At 48.3% G+C, this 16,712-nt stretch overlaps 1 protein-coding gene across 3 annotated transcripts in view; it reads right to left on the bottom strand.

Moving 5' to 3' along the window:
* The window catches only part of RERG (RAS like estrogen regulated growth inhibitor), a 403,944-nt gene that overhangs the window by 320,088 nt on the left and 67,144 nt on the right, over positions 1–16,712 (bottom strand). The gene's annotated exons all lie outside the window — the stretch shown is intronic.

The raw sequence follows: 16,712 nt of genomic DNA, 5'->3' as shown, positions 1-16,712 counted from the left end.
CAAATGTCCGGACCTTTGTAACACCATGCGGATACTGTGGGGACATCAGCGGCTAGGGTGTGAAGGGAGGACCGGGGAGCGGCGCTGCGGGTCGGGATACTTCTGCTGCGAGCGCCCGCTCATGTCCCGGGTTCTCGCAGCGGAAGTATCCGCACAGGCAGCGCCGCTGACATCCATGCGGCTAGGGTGTGAAGGGAGGACCGGGGAGCGGCGCTGACATCCAATTGGTCGCGGACGCTATTTAAATGTGCCGCACAAATCGGTGATTGGTCGCGCCCAGCGTCGGCGACCAATCAGCACAGCGGTGTTTAAATGTGGAGCCAAGATCGGTGATTGGTTGCGGCCGATATTTAAATTTGGCGCCCTAATCGGTGATTGGTCGCGGGCAGCGCCAGGGACCAATCAGCGATTTTTAACACAAATGTCCGGACCTTTGTAACACCATGCGGATACTGTGGGGACATCAGCGGCTAGGGTGTGAAGGGAGGACCGGGGAGCGGCGCTGCGGGTCGGGACACTTCTGCTGCGAGCAGTCGCTCATCTCCCTGCTTCTCGCAGCGGAAGTAGCCGCACAGGCAGCGGCGCTCCCCGGTCCTCACTAATACGATTCCGCTCCCTGGTCCTCACCAATACGATTCGCTGATTGGTCGCGCTCTCCGCACGCGACCAATCAGTGATCTTGGCGCTAAAGTTAAACACCGCTCTGCTGATTGGTCGCGGCCGCTGCCCGCGACCAATCACCGATTTGGGCGCCACATTTAAATAGCGGCCGCGACCAATCACCGATCTTGCCGCCACATTTAAACACTGCTGTGCTGATTGGTCGCGGACGCCAGACGCGACCAATCAGCGATTTTGGCGCCAAATTTAAACAACGCTCTGCTGATTGATCGCGGTCGCTGGCCGAGATCAATCAGCAGTATTGGCGCCAAATTTAAACACCGCTCTGCTGATTAGTCGCGGTTGCCGGCCGCGACCAATCAGCGATTTTGGCGCCAAATTTAAACCCCGCTCTGCTAATTGGTCGCGGATTAAGGCCGCGACTAATCAGCATTATTGCCGCCAAATTTAAACACCGCTCTGCTGAATGGTCGCAACCGCCGGCCGCAACCAATCAGCATTATTGGCGCAAAATTTAAACCCCGCTCTGCTGATTGGTCACGTTCGCTGGCCGCGACCAATCAGCATTATTGGCGCAAAATTTAAACCCCGCTCTGCTGATTAGTCGCGACCGCCGGCCGTGACCAATCAGCGATATAGTCGCCAAATTTCAAGACCGCTTTGCTGATTGGTCGCGGTTGCTGGCCGCGACCAATCAGCGATTTTGGCGCCAAATTTAAACACCGCTCTGCTGATTGCGCCCGGTCTGCCGCATACATATTCTAGAATACCCGATGTGTTAGAATCCGGCCACCATCTAGTATTGTATAATTGGTAGAGAAATGAGAACTCTATGGACCGGGATCTTTTTTCAACCTATGTAACTATGAAGGTCCTTGTTGTGCGAGTTCTACTGAGTTGTGGCTTTGAATCCAGGACTCGTTGTTGGTCCCGCTCCTTCAATCGTAAATGATTTCTGCGGCCCCCCTCTACGTGTGTTCCAGGGTGTCTCCCAGTGCCTCCTTCTAATGCTTTTCAGCCCTTGCACTTAGTGCATAAGCTTTACCAATCTAGGGGTCCCATTTACAAATGGGAAAAAAATCCAGAAATCTCATGCAGACGATTCCTTTTTTTCCTTACTGAAAAGGAAAACTGCCGCATTTTTGAAATGAGAAAGTGTAAGAACGTAGCAAACACGCTGGGTGTGAATAAAGCCTAAGGGGTGGAGGAGGCGTTTTTTCTCCTTATAATTTTGTATTATATGCAAGTCATTATACAGGAAAGAGTGTTTCCTAACCTTTTTTTTCCTGCAAAAATTTATTTTATCTTCGGTTTTGGATGCTTTATTGTGAGTCCATAAAAGTGGCGAAATACTCTGACAACGTTGTTCCCAGCAGTGACCTGGGAGTCAGAGATGCTTCCAGGGGTCTTCCCCATGCTGTTCCCATGTCATTTGAGTGCGGTTTCCATCCATTTCAGCAATTATCCTCCTCCGCCCCCTTCCCTACTTGTAGGGTCCGCTGGAAAAATGCTCGAGTTTCCATTGACTTCCATTATACTCGGTACTGCAGGCGAGCACCCGAGCATCCGAACTGCTCGCTCATCACTAACTGTACATCATTCTATTTGGGGACCTCGTTTTTGGGATGGGGGCTTGTCACCGCCCTTGTGAATTGGCGATAAATGCCGTTTGTGGGATAGCCCCTTTAGATACCTGTGGTGTGAAACCATTTACCAGGATAATGATTGGGTCTAACTTCTTATAACTTTTTATTTGAAGTAAACTTTGCTAGATGAGATTTAGCTTTTTTGCAGGCCCTAGGTACAAGTGTCCGGCAATAAGTGCTGCCCTAAGTGCCAAATCCAGGCAGATCTTTGGGCCAACCAAAAGTTGGGAGACAGTGAGTATCGCTTGGTATGGAGGCAGTGGGACTACAGGCCCCGGGGAGGGGATCTTGTGCACTGGGGGGCAATGTATTTTGGACATTTACCTGGAGTTTTTGTAAAACCTTGGATGTAAGGAATAAAAAATAGTTGCATCGTTGACCTGCCTAGGTGGTTATTACAACCCACAATCTCAGAATTTCACAGAGCTTGAAGCTGAGGCCCAGAATAGTACGGAAGGAGACTAAAGACCTCTTAAACACACCGGTATTGGCTGCAGGAAGGGTACTTGGTGCGCTGGACCCAAGGAGTCTGCATATGCACCTGGAGGAGCTGGGGAGCACACAGAGAAGGTGTGGCGCACCCAGAAGAGCTGGGGAGCACCTGGAGGAGCTGGGGAGCATGTGGAGGAGCTCGAGAGAACCCAGAGGAGCTGTGCAGCACGCGTAAAAACTGGGGAGCACCTGGAGGAACTGGGGAGCACCTGGACAAGCTAGGTAGTACTTGGAGGAGCTAGAGTGCACCTAAACGAGCTGGGGAGCACCCGGAGGAGCTGGGAAGCACCCGGAGGAGCTGGGAAGCACCTGGAGGAGTTAGGGAAAACGAGGAAAAGCTGGGGATCACCCAGAAAAGCTAAGGAACACCTGGAAAAGCTGGGGGGAACCTGGATGAGCTAGTGAGAATCTGGAGCAGCACTAGAAAAAGCCTGGGAGCACCTGGAGGAGCTGAGAAGCAACTAGAGGAGCTGAGGAGCACCCAGGAAAGCTGGGGAGCACCGGGAGCAGCTGGGGAGCACCAGGAGAAGCTGGGAAGCACCTGGAGGAGCTGGAAAGCACCCAGAGGAGCTAGTGAGCACCTGGAAGAACTGGGGAGCACCTGAAGGAGCTGGGGAGCACCCGAAGGAGCTGGGAGTACCTGTAGGAACTGGAAGCACCTGGAGGAGCTGGGAAGCATCCAAAAAAGCTGTGAAGCACCAGGACAAGATGGAGAGTACCTGAAGAAGCTAGGGTGCACCTAAATGACCTGGGAAGCACCCAGAAAAGCTGGGGAGCTCCCAGAGGAGCTGGGAAGCACCCGGAGGAGTTGGGAAGAACCAGGAAAAGCTGGGTATTACCCAGAAAAGCTAAGGAACACCTGGAAAAGCTGAGGAGTACCTGGAGGAGCTGGGGAGCACCTGGAAAAGCTGGGGGGAACCTGGATGAGCTAGTGAGAATCTGGAGCAGCACTAGGAAAAGCCTGGGAGCACCTGGAGGAGCTGAGGAGCAACCAGAGGAGCTGAGGACCCAAGAAAGCAGGGGAGCACCGGGAGCAGCTGGGGAGCACCTGGAGAAGCTGAGAAGCACCAGGAGAAGCTGGGTAGCACTTGGAAGAGCTGGAAAGGACCCAGAGGAGCTAGTGAGCACCTGGAAGAACTGGGGAGCACCTGAAGGAGCTGGGGAGCACCCAAAGGAGCTGGGAGTACCTGTAGGAACTGGAAGCACCTGGAGGAGCTGGGAAGCATCCAAAAAAGCTGGGGAGCACCCGGACAAGCGGGAGAGTACCTGGAGAAGCTAAGGTGCACCTAAACAAGCTTGGAAGCACCCAGAAAAGCTGGGAAGCACCCGGAGGACCTGGGAAGCATCAGGAAAATCTGGGGAACACCTGGAAAAGCTAAGGGACATCTGGAAAAGCGGGAGAGTACCTGGAGAAGCTAAGGTGCACCTAAACAAGCTGGGAAGCACCCAGAAAAGCTGGGAAGAACCCGGCACACACCTCATACACTGTATACATACAGCACACACCTCATACACTGTATACATACAGCACACACCTCATACACGGTATACATACAGCACCCACTTCATACACTGCATACATACAGCACACACCTCATACACTGCATACATACAGCACACACCTCATACTCTGCATACATACAGCACACACCTCATACACTGTATACATACAGCACACACCTCATACACTGCATACACACAGCACACACCTCATACACTGTATACATACAGCACACACCTCATACACTGTATACATACAGCACACACCTCATACACTGCATACACACAGCACACACCTCATACACTGTATACACACAGCACACACCTCATATACTGTATACATACAGCACACACCTCATATACTGTATACACACAGCACACACCTCATACACTGCATACACACAGCACACACCTCATACACTGTATACACACAGCACACACCTCATATACTGTATACACACAGCACACACCTCATATACTGTATACACACAGCACACACCTCATACATCGTATATATACAGCACACACCTCATACACTGCATACACACAGCACACACCTCATACACTGCATACATACAGCACACACCTCATACACTGCATATATACAGCACACACCTCATACACTGTATACATACAGCACACACCTCATACACTGCATACATACACCACACACTTCATACACTGCATACACACAGCACACACCTCATACACTGCATACATACAGCACACACCTCATACACTGTATACATACAGCACACACCTCATACACTGCATACATACAGCACCCACCTCATACACTGTATACATACAGCATGTCAAGGAAAACACTCTTGGTTAGACCTTGCAGCCCTCTGGCGCCCCCTTAGCCTGCTGGTCAAACACGGTATTGACCGGGGATAAGCATGGGCTCTAATTTATGTCGACTATTGTGGCACGTGATGTGAGAGGACATATATATACCACCAGTTCCTTCCAGGAACGTATAGTAATGCAGCGCCTTGCTTGGCATTACTGTATGGTCCAGGGTATGTTTTGGCTGACCAGTTACCTCCCCCTCAGCTGACTGGTCACATGACTGTGACATCACACAGGTCCTTCTGCACACCGAAGGTCTGAACACTTGACTGTGACATCAGCTCAGGTCCTGTCTGTGTGTGTGTGTGCTACAGGATATAAAAACCCTGTTAATTTGAGACAGGTGTGAGATAGGCGTGAGGCCGGTTCCTCGTGTGTGGGACACCGTTCGTGTAAGGCCTAGTGAGGCCGAGTGAAGCCTGGCAGCCTGAAAGGTCGAGTCTGGATCCTGTGTGTGGATGCTAGTGGCCTTGCAGGGAAAGCCGGCTTGGTGAAGAGTCCTGAAAGGCGCAGGCTGGATGTCAAGTGTGAAAGACATACCAGTAGTCTTAGAGGGAGCGACGGCTAGAGACCCCCATCTGGGAAGCCGCAAAGCCACAGTGGTGGCAAATCAAATGGACGGAAGCAGCTAAAACCCGGCAAATGTAATCCACTGCGTTATATGGACATTGATATTGACATTGATAATTTATTACCTTGCTGAAGGCTGTACCTGGAGCCAAGTGGGCCTGTCTGCCACTTGGGGCTCGTGGATATTATATGTGTGAACAGCAGTTTATGATGATAATAAACGGCTGCATTGTGAAATACCGGAAGGACATTGCACGTGTGCTTGATTTACCCGATGCAGCGAGTATCCCCCAGTATGATGACTAGCGCTGCCTTACATATGGTTCGAGAATGCGGGCAACTGCAGCCCGGTTGCTAGCGGCAACGACAACCCGGTTGCTAGGGGCAACTGCAGCCCGCTTGCTAGCGGCAAAGACAGCCCGGTTGCTAGGGGCAACGGCACAGGACGGCGAGTGTGGATAAAAGCATCTGGCTGCAACTCGGCGGGGTTGCGAAGATTATCATCGCACTGAAACCTGGCTTGCTGTGGCTCGGCGGGGCAACGAAAATTTTTCGGGGAGAGCGGTGAAGTTTTAGTGTGAACAGCATACCGCGATGGCTATGAGCAAAGCAGCCGATGTGTTTGGAGCTATTGAGCGATTGAAGGGCCGGTTGGGACCGGAGCAGGTATTTGGGAAACGTCTACTGGACATGGTGCAGGAACCGCAGGAGCTGGGGGCACCATATGGAATGGCGGCAGTGGACCATTCTATGAACTCTCCAGGGGCGCCATTGTTGTCCCAGAGTGCCCGGGGAGGTGGTAAGAGCTGTTGTGAACTAAGTCCTAAGACTATTGCTGATTTTTTTTCTAAAAATTACCCTGCCGGTGTGATTGTTAAAAAGGGGGCGGAGTCTAAAAAAGGTTGCGGATTTTCACAAGAGTGTGGAGTGTAGAAAACTGAAAATTGTTACTGGTTGTGGGTTGGTACCTCCTAAAAATGACAATGTGACCGTTGATAACGGGGTAGCTCCAGTAGAAGGGGGTGACGTCAAAGTGGGAGGTGACCTGTTAGTCCACAACACCATGGGGAATGACACAGACCCCGTAGCTGACGGTGACACTACGAAAGTAGAAGGAGAGGTCAGTCAGGAGGGGCTAGACGAGGTGAGAAAGTCCCCATCTCGTAGACGGCGCAAGGGCCACAAAAAGGTTGCTCCTGTAGTCTTCGCTGAAAGAGAAAATAAAAAAAATTTAATGGTGTGTGCCATTGTTTCAAGGGTGGATCCTCCTTTCGAGGCAGAAGAGGAGGTGACGTTGCCAGTAGCAACCTCCGGTACAGTACCAAGTCAGAAGGATCTGACAGCCTTGAAAGAGGAGGCGGCCAGTTGTGACCAAGAGCTGGAGCCTATCAGGCAGCAGTGTCAGAGTGACATGCAACAACTATGTGGAAACCTGGAGATCGTGTCCTCAGACCAGCAGAGCCTGGAGTCTGAAAGGCAGAAATTATACCAGGTTGTGAGGAATTTACAGCGAGACCTGAAGGGAAGCAACGAGGAAATTAACCAGTGGAAGGAAATGTACTACGAAATTAAGGAGGACCGCCGCAAAATCCAGGGAGAGCTTTTGCAGTTGAAGCTTGAGAAGGAGACGCGGCATGATGGAGTTTCTGGACGTGATCAGGAACTAGAACGACTGTGCGAACAGTTCAACCAGGAGCTGTGTGAATCCAAAAAGGAGTATGGGGAACTCATGAGGGAGCTGCAGCAATTCCAGGACCAAGTAAAGCCTCTAATACAGGAGAAGGAGCGGCTGGAGGACTCTCTGTACCAGCGAGACCAGGAGCTATCCGCCCTGAAAGAGGCAGTAAAAGTTGAAGTGTCTGGTCACGACCATGAGGCAGAAAAGAGGCATGAAAAGTTCAGTGAGGAACTGCAACAGATTAAGAGAGATTATGAGGATCTCCTCAAGGTTAAAGAAAAACTAGAGGAGGATAAGGCGGATGCAGAGCAAGTGCGCCAAGTGGTTGAGACCACTCTGCAAAACACCCGTGATGAAAATGGTGATCTTCGCAGAAAGACCTTAGGTCTGGAAGCTCAGGTGAAGGAGCTGCAGACGTTCTGTGATAATCTCCAGAGGGCAGAGACGTGCCTGAAGGAAAGAATCAGCAATATGGAAGCTGAGTGGGAAAAGATGGAGTCTGTCGGAGAAGCCACAGACCAGGGCCAGGAGTTGGCCACTGGAGATGGGAGGTATGAAGCAGATACTTCCTCGAGTGATGTGAGTTCGGATGATTCAGTGGATGTAGGAGCCGAGATCAAGGAGTCGCTACAAGCCCATTTGAAGCAAGAGAAGCTTGAGAGACTGGCTGTTGAGAGCCGAGTGGGCGCATTGGAGACAGAGAGGTCTGATAGAACTCTACTGTTAAAGGAACAGTTGAAGCAGGAAGAGCTTCAGAGACGGGCCGCTGAGAGGCGAGTGGCGGAGCTAGAGAAAGAAGTTTCCGGGCTCAAAAGCCACCTGACAAAGTATCACTCAGTGAAAGAGGCCTCCTTGGAGAAGAAAAAGGGCAAACACGTTACACTCACTCCCTTATACCATGAGAAGGTGGACCTGAGGAGAGCTAAGAGAGTGTTAACAGAAGATAAATATGAAATGGAAGTGGTCAGGACAAAAATTCGTGAATTTGTAGCTGTGAGTCAGCTCAGGGGAAGCATACAGGGTGAAGAAGTTGGAAGTCAGTTGTCCCTGAAACCTGAGCTGGTTGATCGTCTGGAAACCACTGGTGAGACCGAAACGTCTCGGTACAAGTGCCTCGTAGATGTACCCGAGGATTTGAGGGAAGAATGCACCAGTGAGTACGTGCATGAGGAATTTAAGAAGGCCGTGGGAGCCGGTAAGGTGTACTTGACCTCAGAAGCTAAACAGCTGGTGGTCCAGTCCACGACCGAAGTCACAGTGAAGAGGGTGGCTATCCTAAGGCCGTTAGACGACTGGAGCTTATGAGAAATGCTCAAAGTCTGCGGGAAGAGGTCATCCGGGTGCCTCATGTTCTGGTGAGAAAGCTCGTTGGGAGAAATGGTCGTGCCATGCAGATGATGGTCAAGAAGTCTGGTGTGGTGAAAGTAAGCAGTCCACGTGATCGTCAGAACTGGATACCAGACGAAGACGGCATGGTGTCATTCTTCGCTGTAGGAACGGAAGAAAGTCTTGCTTATATGAGCATGCTGATAGAGTACCGAGTGATCTACCTGCGAGAGGTAGAACAGTTGAATCTCGCTAGACTGCGAGTGGATAGACAGCATCATCTGAGCAGCAGAAGAGGGCAGCCGTCTAGAAATTGTGAGACCAGACAGAGAAAGGGCCCCCTAAATAACAGAACAGCTATAGCTGAAGTTAGTGACCTTTCAAGATGTCCTGAAAGTAGTGGCATGGGTTTAGAGGTAGTGAGACCTCCAGTTACTCAGGTTTGAGAGGCCCATACAAACGACCCAATAGAGTACAGGACAGTACGGAGTCTAACCGGACCTTGGATACCAGGGCATATGAGTCACACTGCTGTATGACTGACCGCTGGGAGCGGGGGAGACCTGACAAGGTTACAACTGACAGCTGGGAGCGGGGGAGCTCTGACAAGGTTACGACCCGGAAAGGTGACCTGACGAAGTCAGTGACATTGACAGATGGTAGGTCCCTAAGGAATGGGCTAATGTCGAGGACTAATGTTCCAGGGGCTGGACAACGCAAATGTCAAGTACATGGTCTCGGTGTGTACTGTGGGTTATAGTGGTTTATGTATGTTATGTGTTCAACACCACAAGTTTGAACAGAGGGGGGGGGGGGGGATATGTAATGCAGTGCCTTGCTTGGCATTACTGTATGGTCCAGGGTATGTTTTGGCCGACCAGTTACCTCCCCCTCAGCTGACTGGTCACATGACTGTGACATCACACACGTCCTTCTGCACACCGAAGGTCTGAACACTTGACTGTGACATCAGCTCAGGTCCTGTCTGTGTGTGTGTGTGTGCTACAGGATATAAAAACCCTGTTAATTTGAGACAGGTGTGAGATAGGCATGAGGCCTGTTCCCCGTGCGTGGTACACCGTTCGTGTGAGGCCGAGTGAAGCCTGGCAGCCTGAAAGGTCGAGCCTGGATCCTGTGTGTGGATGCTAGTGGCCTTGCAGGGAAAGCCGGCTTGGTGAAGAGTCCTGAAAGGCGCAGGCTGGATGTCAAGTGTGAAAGACATACCAGTAGCCTTAGAGGGAGCGACGGCTAGAGACCCCCATCTGGGAAGCCGCAAAGCCACAGTGGTGGCAAACCAAATGGACGGAAGCAGCTAAAACCCGGCAAAGGTAATCCACTGCGTTATATGGACATTGATATGGACATTGATAATTTATTACCTTGCTGAAGGCTGTACCTGGAGCCAAGTGGGCCTGTCTGCCACTTGGGGCTAGTGGACATTATATGTGTGAACAGCGGTTTATGATAATAATAAACGGCTGCATTGTGAAATACCGGAAGGACATTGCACGTGTGCTTGATTTACCCGGTGCAGCGAGTATCCCCCAGTATGATGACTAGCGCTGCCTTACAGTATATATACCTCCGACCAGCCACCCTCAAACCACAATATCACATAAATACTGGTATACTGCCACCACCGATCGCTTAACAGGTGGATCGGGTACCCGTAACGGAACGTGAATTAGCGGGTGAGGAACGTGTTTGCTCGACATAGGACAAGAAGAACGAAGCTGGTAAATAATACTGGTTTACTCACGAAAGTGGGCAGTGTTTACAAAAGATATACAAGATATTATAAAAGAGACAATTTACATATATGCATAAAACAGTTATTAAAATAAAAGGGGTAAATAATAGCAAAACCTGCGCCACGAGGTGATGGTCTCAGATTCTGTGGGGGGGAGGCGGCTCCCCAGAAATTAGATGTGATTCTTCAACGCAGCGAGGTGTGCATGCGTCTGACGTCCCAGGCAAGAATGACTTAAAAATGGCCGTTCTGGTTTTTAGTAAGGGGCCAAAACATTGGGAGACACCCCTGTTGTTTACCTCAGACGGGGGCTCGGTTTTGTGAACCCACCCAGCTGCAGGAGACATAAAAATCCTTCAGATTTCATATCTTGGTATGGGGGAGTCCCACATCCAAGATGGAGACATCATGTTTGCCGTCATCACTATTCATGAAGATGGATATTAAATATGATATCTCTATGACGCTCAGAAGCTCAGAACCCATTTCTCGGGCTTCAGGTGGTCTCCCAGCCACGAAAACCACACCATCACAATTGGTTGGAAAAAGGTGACCATCTCAAAAATGTGGTCCGTGTGTTTGTGACCGTCATGTGCATTATTAAAATCGACATTAAAAGTTTGTACAGATAGACAATAGGATTTTTGGAGGGTATTTCCAGTTTACCAGAAGGCTTGCTCTGGGATGAGGCTTTATGGTGCTCATAAAAATTCCTGGTTTTGGGGGAAGTACGAGTGAGTACTATGTAGCTTCTTCCAAATGAGCAGGAGGGTGGAGATTTAAGACATCTCTCATTTTTAAAACTAGGACAAAAATACATTTTGCCTGACACAGCACACACCTCATACACTGCATACATACAGCACACACCTCATACACTGTATACATACAGCACACACCTCACACACTGTATACATACAGCACACACCTCATACACTGTATACATACAGCACACACCTCATACACTGTATACACACAGCACACACCTCATACACTGTATACACACAGCACACACCTCATATACTGCATACACACAGCACACACCTCATACACTGCATATATACAGCACACACCTCATACACTGCATACATACAGCACACACCTCATACACTGCATACATACAGCACACACCTCATACACTGTATACATACAGCACACACCTCATACACTGTATACATACAGCACACACCTCATACACTGTATACATACAGCACACACCTCATACACTGTATACATACAGCACACACCTCATACACTGTATACATACAACACACACCTCATACACTGTATACACACAGCACACACCTCATACACTGTATACACACAGCACACACCTCATACACTGTATACATACAGCACACACCTCATACACTGTATACACACAGCACACACCTCATACACTGTATACACACAGCACACACCTCATACACTGTATACACACAGCACACACCTCATATACTGCATACACACAGCACACACCTCATACACTGCATACATACAGCACACACCTCATACACTGTATACACACAGCACACACCTCACACACTGTATACATACAGCACACACCTCATACACTGTATACATACAGCACACACCTCATACACTGTATACACACAGCACACACCTCATACACTGTATACACACAGCACACACCTCATATACTGCATACACACAGCACACACCTCATACACTGCATATATACAGCACACACCTCATACACTGCATACATACAGCACACACCTCATACACTGTATACATACAGCACACACCTCATACACTGTATACATACAGCACACACCTCATACACTGTATACATACAGCACACACCTCATACACTGTATACATACAGCACACACCTCATACACTGTATACACACAGCACACACCTCATACACTGTATACACACAGCACACACCTCATACACTGTATACACACAGCACACACCTCATATACTGCATACACACAGCACACACCTCATACACTGCATACATACAGCACACACCTCATACACTGTATACACACAGCACACACCTCATACACTGTATACACACAGCACACACCTCATATACTGCATACACACAGCACACACCTCATACACTGCATACATACAGCACCCTACTGAAGCACATGTGGAATTGTATAATGCTGGGAAATAGTGACCACAACATTATACAATTCCACATGTGCTTCAGTAGGTGCCCAGCAAGGGAGTCACAAAAACACCGAACTTCAGGAGGGCAAAGTTTGATCAGCTAAGAGATGCCCTTCACCTTATAGACTGGGATAGTACCTTCAGTAATAGGAGCACGGATAGAAAATGGGAAATTTTCAAAACAGTCCTACATAGTCACTGTAGAAGGTCCATACCTTATGGGAATAAAAGGGCTAGGAATAGGAGGAAGCCAATGTGGCTAAATAAGGAGGTCAAGAGGGCAATGAAAAACAAAAAAGGGCTTTCGGTAAACTTAAACAAGAAGGCAGCGAGGAAGCGCTAATATCTTATAGGGAAAAAAACAAAATCTGTAAGAAACAAATAAGAATAGCAAAAGAGGAGACAGAGAGACTAATTGCCAAGGAAAGTAAAACCAATCCCAAACTGTTCTTTAACTATATAAACAGTAAAAGGATTAAAACTGATGGCGTTGGCCCATTGAAAAATAACCTGGGTAAAATCATAGAGGGCGATGAGGGTAAAGCAAACCTACTCAATAGCTTCTTCTCCACTGTTCTCACAAAAGAAAACAATTTATCGGAGGAAATGCAGAGTGATAAAGTAAACCCTCCACTAAATATCACCCACCTAACCCAGGAGGAAGCTCAGAAACGCCTAAATAATATCAAAATAGACAAGTCACCAGGCCCAGATGGCATACACCCCCGGGTACTAAAAGAATTAAGTAATGTGATAGACAGACCGCTGTATCTTATATTCAAGCACTCTTTATGGACAGGGACTGTCCCACTAGACTGGCGCCAAGCAAATGTGGTACCAGTATTCAAAAAGGGGTCTAAAAGTGACCCTGGGAACTATAGAGCAGTCAGCTTAACGTCTGTTGTGGGTAAATTGTTTGAAGGATTTCTTAGAGATGCTATTGTAGAATATCTTAATGATAATAACTGTCTAACTCCATATCAACATGGATTCATGAGGGATTGCTCCTGATGGCCTTCTACGAGGAGGTGAGCTCACAGCTGGACCGGGGAGAGTCAGTGGATGTTGTAGACCTTGACTTCTCCAAAGCGTTTGATACCGTGCCACACAAAAGGTTGGTATATAAAATGAGAATGCTTGGTCTGGGGGATAATGTGTGCAAGTGGGTAAATAGCTGGCTGAGTGATAGAAAGCAGAGGGTGGTTATCAATGGTGTAAGCTCAGGGGGTGTCAGGGTTACTAGCGGGGGGCCTCAAGGGTCTGTCTTGGGCCCTATATTATTTAATATATTTATTAATGATCTAGTGGAAGGGTTGCATAGTAAAATAGCAATATTGGCCTCTCTTGAACTCATTAAGTGAGTTGGACATCACCACTTCCTCTCCCAGAGTGTTCCAGAGTCTCACGGCTCTGACCGTAAAGAATCCCCTTCTATGCTGGTGCAGGAACCTCCTTTCCTCCAGACGCATAGTGTGCCCCCTCGTCTTTGTCACCATCCTTGGTATAAACAGGTCATGGGAGAGATCTCTGTACTGCCCCCTGATGTATTTATACATGTTTATGAGGTCTCCCCTAAGCCTTCTCTTTTCCAACGTAAATAGGCCTAATTTTGACAACCTCTCTGGGTATTCTAGTCCCTCCATTCCCTTTATTACCTTAGTCGCCCTCCTTTGTACCCTCTCTAGCTCCAATATGTCTTTCCTGAGCACCGGAGCCCAGAACTGTGCACAATATTCTAAGTGCGGCCTTACCAGCGCTTTATACAGAGGAAGAACAATGTTCTCATCATATGCCCCTATTCCTCTTCTGATGCATGCCATGACTCTATTTGCCTTCGCAGCTGCTGCCTGACACTGGGCACTCCAATTTAATTTGCTATTAACCAACACGCCCAGGTCCTTCTCCATGTCAGATTTCCCCAACGGTTTCCCATTTAATATGTATGGGTGACTGCTGTTTTTCTTTCCCATGTGCATGACCTTACATTTATCGGCATTGAACCCCATTTGCCATTTTTTGGCCCAACTCCCCAATTTATCTAAATCCTCCTGTAGCTGTGCTCTATCCTCATCTGTATTAAATACTTTACAAAGTATGTTAAGTGTGTGCTGTGTGTATAGTGTATGAGGCGTGTGCTGTATGTATACAGTGTATGAGGTGTGTGCTGTATGTATGCGGTGTATGAGGTGTGTGCTGTGTGTATAGTGTATGAGGCGTGTGCTGTATGTATACAGTGTATGAGGTGTGTGCTGTATGTATACAGTGTATGAGGTGTGTGCTGTATGTATACGGTGTATGAGGTGTGTGCTGTGTGTATGCAGTGTATGAGGTGTGTGCTGTATGTATACAGTGTATGAGGTGTGTGCTGTATGTATGCAGTGTATGAGGTGTGTGCTGTATGTATGCAGAGTATGAGGTGTGTGCTGTATGTATACAGTGTATGAGGTGTGTGCTGTGTGTATGCAGTGTATGAGGTGTGTGGTGTATGTATACGGTGTATGAGGTGTGTGCTGTATGTATGCAGTGTATGAGGTGTGTGCTGTGTGTATACAGTGTATGAGGTGTGTGCTGTGTGTATGCAGTGTATGAGGTGTGTGCTGTGTGTATACAGTGTATGAGGTGTGTGCTGTATGCATACAGTGTATGAGGTGTGTGCTGTGTGTATGCGGTGTATGAGGTGTATGCTGTGTGTATGCGGTGTATGAGGTGTGTGCTGTGTGTATACAGTGTATGAGGTGTGTGCTGTATGTATACAGTGTATGAGGTGTGTGCTGTATGTATACAGTGTATGAGGTGTGTGCTGTATGTATACAGTGTATGAGGTGTGTGCTGTATGTATACAGTGTATGAGGTGTGTGCTGTATGTATGCAGTGTATGAGGTGTGTGCTGTATGTATGCAGTGTATGAGGTGTGTGCTGTATGTATGTAGTGTATGAGGTGTGTGCTGTATGTATACAGTGTATGAGGTGTGTGCTGTATGTATGCAGTGTATGAGGTGTGTGCTGTATGTATGCAGTGTATGAGGTGTGTGCTGTGTGTATACAGTGTATGAGGTGTGTGCTGTATGTATGTAGTGTATGAGGTGTGTGCTGTATGTATACAGTGTATGAGGTGTGTGCTGTATGTATGTAGTGTATGAGGTGTGTGCTGTATGTATACAGTGTATGAGGTGTGTGCTGTATGTATGCAGTGTATGAGGTGTGTGCTGTATGTATGCAGTGTATGAGGTGTGTGCTGTGTGTATACAGTGTATGAGGTGTGTGCTGTATGTATACAGTGTATGAGGTGTGTGCTGTATGTATGCAGTGTATGAGGTGTGTGCTGTATGTATGCAGTGTATGAGGTGTGTGCTGTGTGTATACAGTGTATGAGGTGTGTGCTGTATGTATGCAGTGTATGAGGTGTGTGCTGTATGTATGCAGTGTATGAGGTGTGTGCTGTATGTATGCAGTGTATGAGGTGTGTGCTGTATGTATGCAGTGTATGAGGTGTGTGCTGTGTGTATGCGGTGTATGAGGTGTGTGCTGTATGTATGTAGTGTATGAGGTGTGTGCTGTATGTATGTAGTGTATGAGGTGTGTGCTGTGTGTATACGGTGTATGAGGTGTGTGCTGTGTGTATGCAGTGTATGAGGTGTGTGCTGTATGTATGCAGTGTATGAGGTGTGTGCTGTATGCAGTGTATGAGGTGTGTGCTGTATGTATGCAGTGTATGAGGTGTGTGCTGTGTGTATACAGTGTATGAGGTGTGTGCTGTGTGTATACAGTGTATGAGGTGTGTGCTGTATGCATACAGTGTATGAGGTGTGTGCTGTGTGTATGCGGTGTATGAGGTGTATGCTGTGTGTATGCGGTGTATGAGGTGTGTGCTGTGTGTATACAGTGTATGAGGTGTGTGCTGTATGTATACAGTCTATGAGGTGTGTGCTGTATGTATACAGTGTATGAGGTGTGTGCTGTATGTATACAGTGTATGAGGTGTGTGCTGTATGTATACAGTCTATGAGGTGTGTGCTGTATGTATACAGTGTATGAGGTGTGTGCTGTGTGTATACAGTGTATGAGGTGTGTGCTGTATGTATGCAGTGTATGAGGTGTGTGCTGTATGTATGCAGTGTATGAG

This window comes from Phyllobates terribilis, unplaced genomic scaffold, assembly GCF_046119375.1.
Source record: "Phyllobates terribilis strain yellow unplaced genomic scaffold, ASM4611937v1 Scaffold_10__3_contigs__length_209671492, whole genome shotgun sequence".
Lineage (NCBI taxonomy): Eukaryota > Metazoa > Chordata > Amphibia > Anura > Dendrobatidae > Phyllobates > Phyllobates terribilis.
The sequence above is the reverse complement of the archived record's forward strand: the minus strand, read 5'-3'. Positions and strand labels throughout refer to the sequence as shown.